We start from the raw sequence: 14869 nt of genomic DNA, 5'->3' as shown, positions 1-14869 counted from the left end.
GACGGGACTGAAGCGCAGGATTAGCCCTTGTGGGCTACTTGAAGTAGTTTAAAAAAAAAAAAAAAAATTACTGGTTCACTCTCTACTTTTGTCTCCATACTGCCGCACTAAGGAAGAACGCTGTATGAACCTTCAAGCCTTGCCATATTTCCTTCGATAAAACTCGAATTTCCTGGTAAACTTGTGAATATTTTCCTTCCAGTTAATCAGATAATTATGCTCGCAATTACACCGAAAGGTCCTAAAAATTCCAAGGGAAAATATTCATAACTTTCATAAAAAATGAACAATTTATCAAGGGAAATTTGGCAACTCTCGAATGTTTATACGGCGTTTTTCCTCAGCAAGGTAGGATAGGGAACAAAACAAATTAAAAAGAAGAAGAAGAATCTATCAGCAGATTAAAAAAGTAGGATGATCAACTTGAACAAACCTGGAGATCCATAGTCAATTCGTGGAAGCTTACATGTTTTGGGCATTACTTCCATCGAAGTCTTTGCGAACTGAAGGAGGTTTCCTTGGATGAGTAATTTGACAATTTTGAGGAGCTCTTCCATCACTACTGCAATGCCTTGGTAACCTAATAATCTACACATATGGCACATGTGGCAAGGACCGACAAAATCTACAACAGAAGCGGATAAGAGTTGAGTGCAAGGATGATAATGACATTGAAACATAAATTAAAGGTTACAAACAGGGAATTCATCCAGTAAGATAAAGACATTTTGGTCTTAATTTAATACATTTCAACGGTGTAAGTCTGCAACCACGTATCTCGGTTTGCGATGCCGCAGACTTCTTGACATGCTTAACTTTTTAAAGGAAGAACTATTCAATGGCAATTCTTAAAAACTGCCTTGATTTTTCTTCTTAGTGTCAAGAAAATTCTCCGAAAACTTCAAGAATGTTGTCCATTTGTTCTCCTTTAAAATAATAAAATAGAAGGGGAGATTTTCAAACACCACAAACAAGATATGTGGTTGCGGACTTGCTTAATCAATTTATAATACTTGCAAGATTGTGTTTTCTTCCCTTTTATTCGTGGATTCTTCAAACCTAACTATGTCATTCTTTTCACAGTTTCAGAGCAAGAAGTCAGAACTGCAGGAGAAAAATCTCCGTGCGAACAGAGGTTGAGTTAGGGACCTTCATTTCCGCTAGAAAATTCTTAACATTTGAAAAATGCACGGAGGAAGAAAATACAGATATTTCAGCACAGGTTTGACCCTGAAATCTAAAAAATTGAAGGAGATATTGGTCCAGAATTCCCAAGACAAAAAATTTTTGGCTGTAGGAAAACACGGTTTAAGTGTTTGCAAAAAATTAAAGAAAATATTCTCCCAGAGGATAAGGTCCCTTCTCACAGATCAAGTCGCATTTATTGTTGCTTTTGTTTTTAGTAAATATCCTACAAACAGGATTTCTACAGAATTTAGAAAATTCCTTTTCCTGACATTTTCCTGATACATTTCATTACAATTGAAGAAATGCAAAATGGTTAAAAAGACTTAATTTGAAATAGTTTATACGCAAAGTTTGTTGTTCAAGACTTCAAATCCATTGTAAAAAGCAAATAAATGTGGTTCAACATTTATCCCTAATACATTCGTCATTTTCCGGACTTTTAAGAATTCCCTAACATTTCTTTATATTCTTCAACTGTGGCCACCCTGTAAAAATTGTTATAATTAGCTTTCAAAATATTGTTGCTTTTTGCTGGGCAACCAAAATCTCTTCAAAAGCTAAGTAGACGAGACATTACTGCACAAAGTTTTCACAATTTCGGGACTTAATTTTCCAGCACAAAAGGCACTTAATAATGAAGCTTTTATTATACACTAATACCGCTGATGCAAAATTGACGCCAAGTTAAAGAATAGTAAAAAGGAGGTTCTTTTTCCCAAGTATTTTTCTTTTTATTACAAAAAGAACTGGTCTGGGGCCAAATGGGGCCTTTGTAGGTACCTACATGTGTGGGCCAAAATTAATTAATGATGGTTATTTGGAAAAAGATGACTGTCTCCTTACCTGTATATTGATAATAAATTGTTGTGTAAGCAAGATTCAATTGTTGCCCCAGAGATAAGCGAGGCCCATTTGTGGGGGCTTGTCTCTATGCACAGGGTTGGTAAACGTGACTCTACGGCATTTCACAAACCTTTAGACATTTAAATTTATTTATGAAATCGTTCATGCTTAGTAACACCATTTGTATTATGATAATGTAAAATGATTTTAGCCAAGGTGCAGTGATAAAGCAGTGATAACCATAACACCTTGGCTAAAATCCTTTTACATTATCATAATTTAAATTTAAGTTAATGAAATCGGAAAAAGAACAAGACAAGACATTTTTCGGAACTAGAACGAGAGGGCTACAGAATATAAGTTTCTATTTTCAACAGTAGCTGGAGCTACTGAGTATGATTTGAAATCAAAAAGTGTTTCTCCATATTTTTCAAGAAGGGGGCATCTACTGTATCATTTGCACATTTTTGGCACCACCCCTATTTAACACCTTATAGGGTCATTCCATGTCAATCCAAACCAAAATTTGACCCGGCCTCTTCAGAATTTGATGAAAATTGGTACACTCACTCTACTTGTTGGGCTGATTCCAAACAGTTGTTTTTATTTTATTGTCCATTAGTTGAACTTTCATTGAGCTTTAAAGTTCGAGTAAAATAATGTTTTCCCCTTTAATGGGGTTGTTGCATGAATTTTTTTTAATTCAGTTTCTAAAACTTGGAGGTGTTCTGATTATGGAGATATTTTTTTAAAACTTTTCTGCCGACGGGAACATGGAGAAAAAGCTCAGAAAGCTCAAAAGTGATTTGAAACGGGTATTTTCCCGCGCTTCGGCTGTGACATCACTACGCAGAGTGACAGGATTCTGCTATCTAAACTTTGTGTCAATGTAGGTTTTTTAGAAAATCGTGAAAAATCGAGTTTTCAGACCAGACCCAATCTTTTTATCTGGATAGATAGATGAAGAGCAGGTGAATTACTAATGGACTTAATTCTTTACACACCAAGACGATTTCTAGGACGAAAATTGAGTTAAAAATCGATTTTTCCCTGTAGTCTCGAGGGAGCCGGTCGGGGCAAGGTAGGGGTGGCGCTCTGTCGCAGTTGGCCTTGCTCGGGCTCTTCCGGCAACGTCCGATATTCGTAGACAATCAGAGCTCGAGTGAACTCATTCGTAGATTGAGTGTTTACAATCTCACAAACATAACCTCTGGCTGCCTTATTTATGTTCACTGACGCGTTATCAGTAATCATCGTCGAGTCGTTATCAAGTTGTTTTATTTGAAATCTGTGTTTAGCATCTACATGGCCTCCCCTATTGTTTCGTTCCAAAGTGTCAGAATACCAAAATATCAACCCCCGAGAAGATATTCTTCAAAGTTCCCACGGAGAAAATTCGAGATAAATGGTGCAGTATCGTTCAACGAGATAAAGTTTCTCAATCTTCCCATCTTTATTGTTGCGAAGACCATTTCACAGTAAGTAAATTTTTTCACTTCTTCCTCCTTTAGTCAATCGTCACTCTCCTAGTCAGTGACTGGAGTTGATTGTCAGTTGATTTAGTTTTAAAAGAATTACCTTGGGGTCAATGACCATGTTATGCATGTAGCCTGCATTGATTTGACTTAAGAATATCATGCTGACTACTTCTGAACTGAAATTAAATGTTTTTCGAATTCTGAAATGCAGAGTTTTCCAAGTTAACAGCAATATGATGTCGGCATGATAAGAAAGAGCCAATCCTCTAAGACCAACTTCCAAAGCTAACCTGATTGAGAATAATAGAAGGACCTTATGGACGCCAATGTTTAAAAATTGCAGGCATGTTTTCAGCTTCAGCCCATCTTCAGTAACGGTACGTTGCTGATTATAAGTGAGAGAGGATCTTTTATTATTATTATGATCTTACAGAATTAATTCCCTTTCTCAGATTTTGATTGCCTCTCATTTTCTTTGTTTACAGCTTGAAAAGGATGTGGTAGATAGGACCAGATATGATATCCCAGGCAAAGGAACTTTCCGCCTAAGACTAGTTACAGGAGTTCTTCCTCGCATATTTGACTGTTAACTAACGAGGAAGCAGGCCCATACTACAGAACCAAGACTAGCTTTTGCAAAATGCCAAAAGATTGCTACATTGCGGGAGATCTCGTTTAATGTTGATGCAACAGCAGAAAAAGAGTTGGAAGGAAATGCACTGATAGCTCCTGAAATAATGTCTTCTGACTTAACAGTGGCAAATTCACTTGTTTCACGAGCTCCAGCAGGAAGAAGCAAACTGAAAGCCATAACCACTCCAACTAGAGGAGGAGGGGTGGGAGAAAGTACACTGACATCTTTCGAGATACGTTCTCCTGAAGTCGCAACTTCACCTGCTTCCCTTAGCTCACATCAAGATGTGCGACTGTCCAGTAGCTCATTTTTAACAAACCTCTCACCTGGCAATCCCGGATTTGTTAACAAATCATGTCAGGTAAAAGTCATTAAAAATTTTTCTTCACGTGGCATGCCCTCAAGATTGTTTTTCATAACTATTATTTCTTAATTAAATTTTTTTTACAGCACAAGTACTTAGTTTCCTGGGTTTCTGAAGAAAAGAAGTAAGAGAATGTTGCGCAACAAAAGAGGTGGGGGCAAAAAATCAAGAAATATTAAATTTCAGTCCGTCTTAATTAAATGTACCTCGCTACTTTGAATCAGTCTATCAGTGAGGTCAGTTTTGCACAGTAAGAGCTTCAAGTCCAGGAGTCTGCTAATGTGTCTCATATTGAGTTAAATGGAACTCATATGTTTCCTTATTGAATGCTGACTTTTCTGAGGATCATCTAAACCCACAAGTAATGCATTTATGCCAGGGCAAGGAGAAAAACTCTCACTAAATCTCAAAACTTTTTCTTCAACATTCGTGAATAGAAGTAGCAATGGCACCAGAAATTTTTTCCGCATTACAGCTAGTTACACATTTCAAGTGTACTGTAACACATTTTTAATATGAACACTGGAAATTAAAATGAGAAATGTTTCCTAATCAAATTTCCCATCAGTTAATATTCCAACTCATAACTGCTTAAGAAGGTTGAGGGTGCTGATACAAAGAATCAGAAGCTTGTAAAAAATGCTGTCACTTGGACTAACTTTTTCTCTCTCCAGTATGAAAGTCAATAAAAGCTGATCATAACTTAGAGTTTGCAAGAACTGAAATTTTGAAATTTTAAAAGTGCTTTTGAGTAAAATTAAGTGAAGACTTAGGTTGTGATTTATCTTGCATAGCTTTTCTCAGGAAATGAAGGCAAATTTTAAAATTTGCTCGTTCTGAATGCAATTACAAGGCATGATACTAAGTACATAGATCTCAAACATATGTAAGTATGGAGAGGAATCCCAAGCCTAATTCATGGGGAAACAAAAAATGAAATTGAAAAAATTAATGAGCTCCTTAGGAGATTATTAATTTATAGTTAGAATAAAATCGGTAGACATTTTAATTACAGCTTTTTATTTCAATTCTCAATTTAAACCATGTACAACTTTTACACAATTACAAAATATACTATACAATCAAATGTACAATCAAATATGTACAGCAGAATAAGGTAACAGCAAAGAGTCACAATCATAATTGATGGAGAGACTAAAAATTGAAATTGAAAAAATTACTGAACTACTTAGGAGATTATTAACTTATGGTTTGTCTATACCTAACTCTTTGCATGGTACATGCAGCAGTATTAAATTTTGAGATTAAGAATAAAATAGGTGGACATTTTTATTACAGGTTCTTATTTAACTTCTCAATTTAAATCATATACAATTTTTACACAATTACAAAATACAAGCAAATGTGTAATCAAATATGTACAGCAGAATTGGGTAATCTTTTGTATTACATTTGAAAGAGATATCAGAGATTTTACATGTTTGAATGGCATTGATTTTCTGTCAGGAAAAGGCATACGGCATTATAAACTACATGGTAAATATTTTGATCCCAGAAGTTACTCGATCTATCGATAATGGGGTCAAGAAAGGCATTTTCTCTATCAGCAACTAGTGTTGTTATTTTTTTAGTATGCCTGAAGTTCCAGTCTGCAACGCAGAACAGACCTTTTTGCTTCTCGGCAAATTTCATTTGCAAATGAATTTGTGCATTGCACTTGTTGGAGGGGGCACTGATGTCCTCATTAAATAGGTCTTAAATGTCTTTTCCGTTGTCGGGCACTTAATTTCAATTATGTATTCGTCTAATAACCCATCTGGGGAAGCACCATACTGCGGAAGGGAAGAATCTAACAAGAGACCACATTTCTTTGGCATCCTGCCTCTCTCTTTCGCAAGTACACCAATGACTTTCGCCTCCATATCCCTTCCATACTTCATGGCTTCGGTATTGTTAATTCCTACTGCTCCTAGAATGCTTTTGGTGGTGCAGTCGTCAGGGGTGGAACAATTCGATAGTTCCCAAAGTTTAGAAGCAGCATTGAAATAGCAGCATGGAAATAGGGGGTTTGGCTTTAGCTTGACTGGAAAGGTGGTGGGTTAAGATTCCACTGAAGCTTCCACTGACTTCGAGACCTGCACCTACATAAGCTTTAAAATTATTTAAAGTTTCTTCTGTTACCGGCTTTGACGGTTTTAGCTGTGGCACCAAGTCTGAAAGTTTATAATAGGCGCTGCTTACATTGGACAGCTTTGGCCGTTTCCATACACATGGTTTGGAGGTGACCGAATCCTCCGAGCTTTTCCGGTGCAGCCAAGACACAAAGCAAATTATGTGTTTACAACCTCCTGTGAAAACAAGAAAATAGAGCATTCATTAAATGAAAGGAACCAACAACTCAAGACTGTAGCTTGCGTAATAAGTGTTACGATCAGAGGAAACAGTACAAATCAAGCCCAGAATTGATCAATAGTTTTAATGTGGTTCATTATGTAAGGAAGGGAAAATAAACAAAATTTGAAACTACTCAAATACTTTCCGGTATTACAGGTCACACATAAAAAATTGGGGGGGGGGGGGGAAGCCCGAGAATGCCCTGCCATGAGGGTAGGAGAGCAAACGGAAAGCTGCAGGAGGGCTTCAGAGGCATGTGAAATGTTAACTGATCACTTTACAAAAAGCCTAGCCCCTAACATCAAACTCACGACTGGTCAGGTCTCATCCTGAACCTTATTCCAGCATCAACTGGTTAGCAAGAGAAGAAATCAAATAGCTGAGATACTAATTAACCCTGCATGGATCTGTTCCTCCAAATTTTGCAAAGCAATGTTGTATCAGAAAAAATTCAACTTACCAGCACTTGCAACACAATCCTCACAGTATGCTTCAATGATCTCTTCTTTTCCTTCGTCTATATCACAAGTAACATGGTAATTTTTGCTAGGTATTAACACTCTACTCAGGTGAGATTTCAGCCCGCACCGTACCAATGTTGCCCTCTCGCTTTACTTGGCAATATCCTAGGGCCACGTCAGCATAATCTGGCTTTGTTGCTCTGAAACATAAAAAAAAGGGAAGTTGTAAAACGGATATGCCATTGTTGAACACAAAATATTTTAGTAAATGCTAAGCATATTTCAAGTTAATTCAGAGATAACAGTACTAATAATAATCTTGTGAGAGAATTTAAAGGTCCTGCGTTTGCGATAAGCGAGGCTGTCCATAATCATGAACCTCCCTGGAAAATAAGGGGTTCAAGATTTATTTGAGGTTCCACATTGCAAATGGAAGGTGAAAATGGAATCGTTGTTGCTGTTGCCAGCCCTCTCAGAACTATACAGTGAAAGATTGAATTGCTGATGCTTCAATAGGAGGCTCTCAACTCAGAATGAGAAAGCTTCATCATTCCTTAACAGACACTCATGCTCCCTTGCAAATGATTAAAAAGCTTCCTTGCCTGGCCACTTAAAAATTTAGGTTAGATGGCATGCGAAGGAATTAGACTTTAGGGAAATCCAATGAAAGCAGATACAGCTGATATTCCGACTTAAGTCAGGGGCTTTACCCAGCCTATCCATCGAATTACAGGTTAGATTCATCTAAAACACAGAGAAAAGTACTGGCAGAAACTCTGCATTTCTTGACAACAGAATGTTAAACTTATATGCAGTAGTGAATTTAAGTAAGATGGTCTGTTTGATGTTTGCTGATAAGATCCTTTGATGCCTGATACATTTTCATCAGACGTAATGCTCGCCTCAGCAGATCGTGAATGAGATAACCATAGCAGGGACGATAAGGCACAGATTGAAAGAGAATCAAATTAGATGAAAGTGTCACTCCATGAGAGACTTTACTAGTATCCTCGGTATGGTAACGATGGAAACAAACCATACTTGTCAGCTGGATTTTCATTGCATGGTAGGTACGGTTAATACGGGGAAAACCCACTGAGACAAGGCGAGATATACATCAGAATCACAGCTAAATTGGAGTTTGGCTATCATGATTGACCAAAGCTGGAGTGAGGAACACTTTTACACATAAATACTTCTTAAGTAAAGATTAAAAGGTTTTGAGGACCTACCTTTCTCCTTTCACATTCCGCACACCGGGTATCAGGAACCTTGAACTTTGGTAAAACTCCTTGAGCATTTCCGGATCTACTTTCGGCAGATTTCTTTCGTCTGCTTTCCGAAAACCGTTGAGAACACCTTAAGGCGTGTTTCCACAGTGAAATTGGGAGAGATTAATAAAAAAAACGAGCACTTTAAAGACGGTAAACCAGCACACCTCCACAAGATAAACACACAGTCAAGATACGGGTAATGGCGGCGTTGCCGGGCTCCCATGCGTAGTGACGTCACTTTGCAGCAGCCAATACGAATCCGTCATTTTCACGTCCGATTCTATCGAACTTTAGCCAGCTTTATCGAGCTTTAGGACTCAATTTAGAATTTTTTGGACGGCACCAGTGTTTTTCTCGCTAAAAAATCTAGCGGAATATATTTTTTTTTCTAAAATCCCCCACCCATGCAACAACCCCATTGCCTGTATTTTTGGAGCCGTTTATTCGATCTGAACCGTTCTAATGCCGATTAAAAGCTCTTGGAAGGTTTTCCCATGTATGTACACCAAATTTGAATTCAACTTCGAAATTTTTTTTTATAAACATTTTAAGGTCTAAAATTGAAGTATCTCAAAAAGGGGCGCATAGAGTACTACGATTTTTTTTCCAAAGGTCGGTCATACCTGTATCTACACACTTGCCAAAAATCTAAGTGGAGACTTGGTGGAGTTAAAGATATGGCCGAAAAAGCTGCATTTTTTTCCGGTGCGCTAGTGCAATTGAATCACATATTGCAGAAATGTTAACTGTTCAGAAAATGCAAAAAACTGATTTGAGTAAACTATAAGCTTTTAGAAAAAAAATTTTCGAGGTTTTCTTTTGTCCCCCAAGTAGACTGACAATTTCCATAAAAAAATTTTACATGATACTCTTTCTGGGTTGTAAATAATGACACTTGAAGGAAGAGCATTAGTGCCCTTTCTGTAATACATGGGGGAAGGAGCCATAAAGAGTGATAGAATGAAGCCAGAAAATTATTTTAGCCCTTGTTTTTCATCTCAAATGTATGGCAATGATGCATGTCTATAGCGAAAGTTGGAAATTGTATATCTCCATTGCAACGTTTCAAAATTTCTGCTCTCTTTTTATACTATTTTTTTAAAGAGAACTAATAGAGATTTTCCCATGAAATTTTCAGAAAACAATCTTGATGGTGTGAAGAAAATTTACACAAAATTTCAATAGAGAATACTTAAGAACAAAAAAAAGAAGACGAAATAAAATTGGCAATGTCGCAATTGATGGTATGCGATTTCGAACTTTCACCATGTGGTTTGCCCACAGCTATGTAAATTTTAAAAATATTTCTGGCTTATTTCAAGTCAAGAAATTAAAAAAAAAAAAAAAAAAAAAAAAAATGTATCCTTTGATTCAATAGCGTAGTAATCTTCTACCTACTTCCTCATCCAACCTGTTAAGGGCTCCTCTCACTTCCTACACTCAAGGATCAATTCTTACTCCTTTCATTTTCAGCGTGAGTGAAGCGTGTAGCGTGATCACTGTCATTTCGAAATGCAAAACTAACCTCTCAATCGTATCAAAACAAAACAAACGACGAGTTGCCGCTGCCGATGCGCGCGCACCCAGTGGGCATGTACTGCAGAAACGGCACTATATGCTGCAACAGTGCCCTTTCTGCTCTACGTGAAGAACTTAACCCCTGTCAAAAACACATAAAAAATGCGAATATAGTGCCCTGTCTGCACTACAGGATGTGTCTACATACACTAATGCGAAAACCGCAAAAAACTCAATTTCGAAAAAAATGTCGATTGTGCCCTTTCTGTAATAGCTGATTCAATTGGTGATGGAAGCAGCTCCAACCCATGGCGTTCCGAGAATCTGTCGAGGCGCTGGGAACGAGTGATCGAGATACTTTTGGAGATACTTCAATTTAAGAGTCAAAAGTCTGGATCTTGTCATCTAAGGTCTTCAACTAGAAGTTTATTAAAAAAAATTCCGAAGTTGAATTCAAGAGCTTTTAATCGGCATCAGAACGGTTCAGATCGAATAAACGGCTCCAAAAACACAGGCAATTGAAGGGGATAACCTCAGTTATTTTACTCAATCTTTAAAGCTCAGTAAAAGTTCAACTAATGGACAAAAAAATTAAAAAAGCAACTATTTGGAATCAGCTCAATAAGTAGAGTAAGTGTACCAATTTTCATCAAATTCTGAAGAGGTCGGGTCAAATATTGGTTTGATTTGACATGGAATGACCATATATCTCTTTGATGGGCCCTCCTAACACACCTTGAATATAAAATTATTCAATACTGACTTAACGCATACATTTTAAAATATTGTGAAAATTTAACACAGAATATAGATTTGGGTTGCTAGAAAGTACAAAAAAATTAAGTATTCTGCTATAAGATTATTTGAGAATTGCAAAATTTCCCTAGCTAAAACATAAATTTTGGAGGAAAGTTATGCATTACTTTCCTAGAAATTTTCGGATATTTTGATTAAATTGCGAACAAAATTGACTAATAAAATATTATCAATTATTCTGATATAATCGTTTTTTAATGAAGGAAATAAGGCGACAACAATTTTCTCCCTGGTGTTTGTTTGTATTTTTTTCCTTTTTTTTTTACAGAAAGCTTTGATTGATCACAATCCCTAAGATCTAAAATTTCAGTACTAAAAGGCAAAATGTCTGACTTTTGTCAAAAGAATATGTGAAAGCAGGAAAAACCAATGACATTTTTCAGTTAAAGGAAAAGGAATAAATGTTCTGCTGCAAAATTCCCCGACTTTTCCAAGTTTTCAGTAACTTTTTGTCCTTACTTATCACCCCGTAGATCGGAGGCTTTGTCATGGCAGAGTTAGCACATACCTGTTAGTTGCCGCATTGTAGCAATAATTTGGTAAAAAGTCATAAGAGGCTCCCAAAAAACGTGTAAGGTAATCCTGCCATAGGGAGCTACAACGCTGTGATTAGCCTCTCGGAACATGACGTCGTATTTGTCCAGCGTCAAATGCTTGCTGAAAAGTTTATGACACAGCCTGTTCACTTGTAATAAACCATCTAATTCCTGCAATTAAAAAAAGGACATAAATTAAATGATGTGGTAAATTTTTTTTTTTAAAAAAAAAGCAGAAAAAGATAATTTTACACAATTAGAAGTTTAACACCTTACCACATTGTTCCCCCATCGAAAATTTCATGTGAAACAAAATGAACACACAATTTTTCAAACTCAGCTCGGATATGAAAAATTAGAGAGTGTATTTCAATTTTTAAAACATTTTCAATCATGATTGACTAAAAATCTGTCAGATAAAGACAATTCAAAATAAGGGCTGATTCTTTGAACTGGCGAACGTTTATAATTGGATAGCAACTAGAATCAAACGATTTGCGTCTAATTTTTGTACAGATTTTGAGAGCATCCACAGCCAAGACTCAATTTTTGAGATTTAATATTCTTTCAATCTTCAAAAACCAAAATATTAATTGATTTTATGCTGCTGATTCTAAAATCATCTTAGCATTGGGGGGAAAAGCCAGATCTTATCTCTGGAATCAAAGGAAGTAAGTAAGTAGGTAAGTGAGTAAGGCCACGCTTACTGGCGAAACGCCCTCAAGGGGCCAAAGGCAACTAGCTACTGCTGTCAAGCACCCCGAAATTGGACCGTGCTCCATAACTTCGTACTATTGACGCATTGGGTAACCTCTACATTCCCGCACCTCTATATTCCTGCAAGGCTAAGCGGCTGTCTGATAGCCGATGATAGGTCTTATCAAAGACTGTGGCAGACACTGCTGAGCACGGACTTTCGGAGCACGGCCATGCCTCCACCAAGTTGGACAGTGTTGTTGCAATCTACACTGATAGGTAGCGCTGGCAGTTGTGCACACTATGAGTGATCGCCGATTTTTTCACAACCCAGTTGAACAGTGCAGACGGATTACTTACTGGGTGACTATGTCCCTCTCGTACCCTGTTACCTCAAAGGGTTACGGTATTGGAGTGGCATAGTCATCCACGGTCACGATGACTGATATTTGGTCACCTCCGGGAATTTAACCCGGGACCTCAGTGTTGGCAGTGAACTGCCTTGACCACTGCACCACTGAGGCTGACTATCTCTGGAATCAATTGTTTCTCAAGGATCGCAATATATTCCGAGAATTCCTGAACTTCAGTGTCTGTAGCATGTATTGATTCAATCAACAGGCTGATATAAACATGAATGGATTCATTCCAATTCAAGATTGGAAAACTGCATTCTTGCCTGCTGTCTGGGACACATTTCTCAATTCTTTGATTAAATCGCAGAGATTTTGTCGAGCAGGACAGATAATACATTAAACCAATGTGATTTTGCTCTCAGTTTTGATCCCTTTGAGCATTACAGGGTGTCTACTGAGGTCCACAAAAATAAAATAAGTTCTTTTTAAGTACTTTTTAGGTACTTAACGAAAAATTTAAGTACCTCGCCTTGGGGAGGAATTAAGTACTTTTAAAGTACCTTTTGCGACGTTTCGCAATTCTTCCATTTTGGCACTGCCGCGGGCTTTACTTCGGCTATTCCTGTGGCCTTTTTGGCTGTTTCCGTCAAATTGAGGGAAAGGCCTTGTTCCGCTCCTCTACAACAACCGAGCTCTTACAGGCTGACATTGTACTAATACGCCTGACAGACAACGCACAGAGGGTTGCATAACTAACAGGCGATCGAACTGAACGCACAGCCCAAAATGCAAAAAATTACAGACCTTCCGCGAGATTCACATACTTTCAATGTATTGACGGACCGACCTTAAAAAATGCGTACTTTTTCGGGACTTTTGGGACTGGTAGACACCCTGCATTATCTAAAGAAGCTTCAAATTGGCTAAAATTTTACACGGTCTATTATTTCCATAGATAGAGCCGATTGCCTCCTGGATATCGTCCATTTTCCTACATGACTGAAATAAGCCGCACCCTAATGTTACATGAACAAAAAAATTATTGAAAGGAAAGAAAGAATTGATTATATTCTGTAATTAAAACTCGCTAGTTTAAGCAGGTTAAAATTTTATAGGGAGAAGAATATTGGACTTAAAAAAGTTTCACAACAAGAAATTAACTATAATCTTGTCTATAGATGGCTGTAGGTTCCACATCTGGAATATAAGCCAGTAAACCAACAGGAAAGGAGAAGAGGAAATTAACTATACATTGTCAATACATAGCCAAATAATTACCGAGCGCCAACTGAGGATTAGTTTTTTAGGAAACTTCATCGAAAAAAACAATCAATAAAATGAAAAAGAAAAATGTAAAATACGGAAGCGGGGAAATAAAAAAAAAAAATATACATATAAACCGGCTAATAAACAAATAATACCTTGCTGCGAGTTGCTTATAATGAGCAAATATCTGCTCACTAAGTTTGTCCAAACTGATCAAAGCATGGATTGACTTCATCGTATAAAAACTGTTAACGGAAGACATTCAGGCATAATTAGCACTGTCATTGTAGAGATCTAATGGGTATAAGACGTACCTGAAAAGGAGAGGTACAAAAATTAATTCATAAAGCAATAATGAATTATAATTTTGAAACAACCCTACTTCCTACGAAGCTCTTGCGAACATAAAAAGTAGGGTTCTTTGACTGCTACCCTTGCAGATTTAACTTCAAATTTAAGCCATTACAAGTATTATGTTGGCAAAACCAAAGAGTCTTAGAAAAGTCTTGTCTTTAGATCAATCGAAGATCTACAGCCCTAGGGAACATAACTTCTACGAACATTTTAGTTTTCCATGAACTGAGAATTTTCGCACTAATGTGTCTGAAAATATTAGTGTCTCCTCTCTTGAGTGTAAAAAAAGGTCACTGGAAATTTCAGACAAATTCATGCGATGGTATTCCTGTGAAAAAATAAGATGTCAATAAAAAATACTGAAAAAACACAATCGGAAAACATTCCTATCCGTGTTGTGTGGAAGGCGACTAATTTTTGGCGAATGTTCATGAAAAAAACCTACAAATCCTTGAAATAAGCTCAGAATTGCTGTTTTCAATTGCCCAACAATTTTGATGAATATATCTTGTCACAAATTAGAAACAGTACTATGGACTTCATTTAAAGATAGACTTTGAAAGATGCTTCCAAGTTCAAATATTCCTTAAATGATAGATGCAAAGCATGCAGCATGAAATAATACTTAGGTTTTCCATAAATCCTTTCTCCTTGCCTTCCCTCAGAAAAAGTGTCACTGTGACACCAACTGGGGTGGTAATTTAAGTTTACAACTTACAACTTTCCTCCA

General features: G+C 37.1%; 1 pseudogene; it reads right to left on the bottom strand.

Annotated features, from left to right (window-relative positions):
* LOC109040490 (cytoplasmic FMR1-interacting protein-like) overlaps positions 1-14869 on the bottom strand; it is a 41560-nt pseudogene that overhangs the window by 4366 nt on the left and 22325 nt on the right.

The sequence above is a fragment of the Bemisia tabaci genome, chromosome 7, assembly GCF_918797505.1.
Source record: "Bemisia tabaci chromosome 7, PGI_BMITA_v3".
NCBI classification, from domain to species: Eukaryota; Metazoa; Arthropoda; class Insecta; order Hemiptera; family Aleyrodidae; genus Bemisia; species Bemisia tabaci.
Note: the sequence above shows the minus strand (reverse complement) of the source record. Positions and strands in the feature narration are given on the sequence as shown.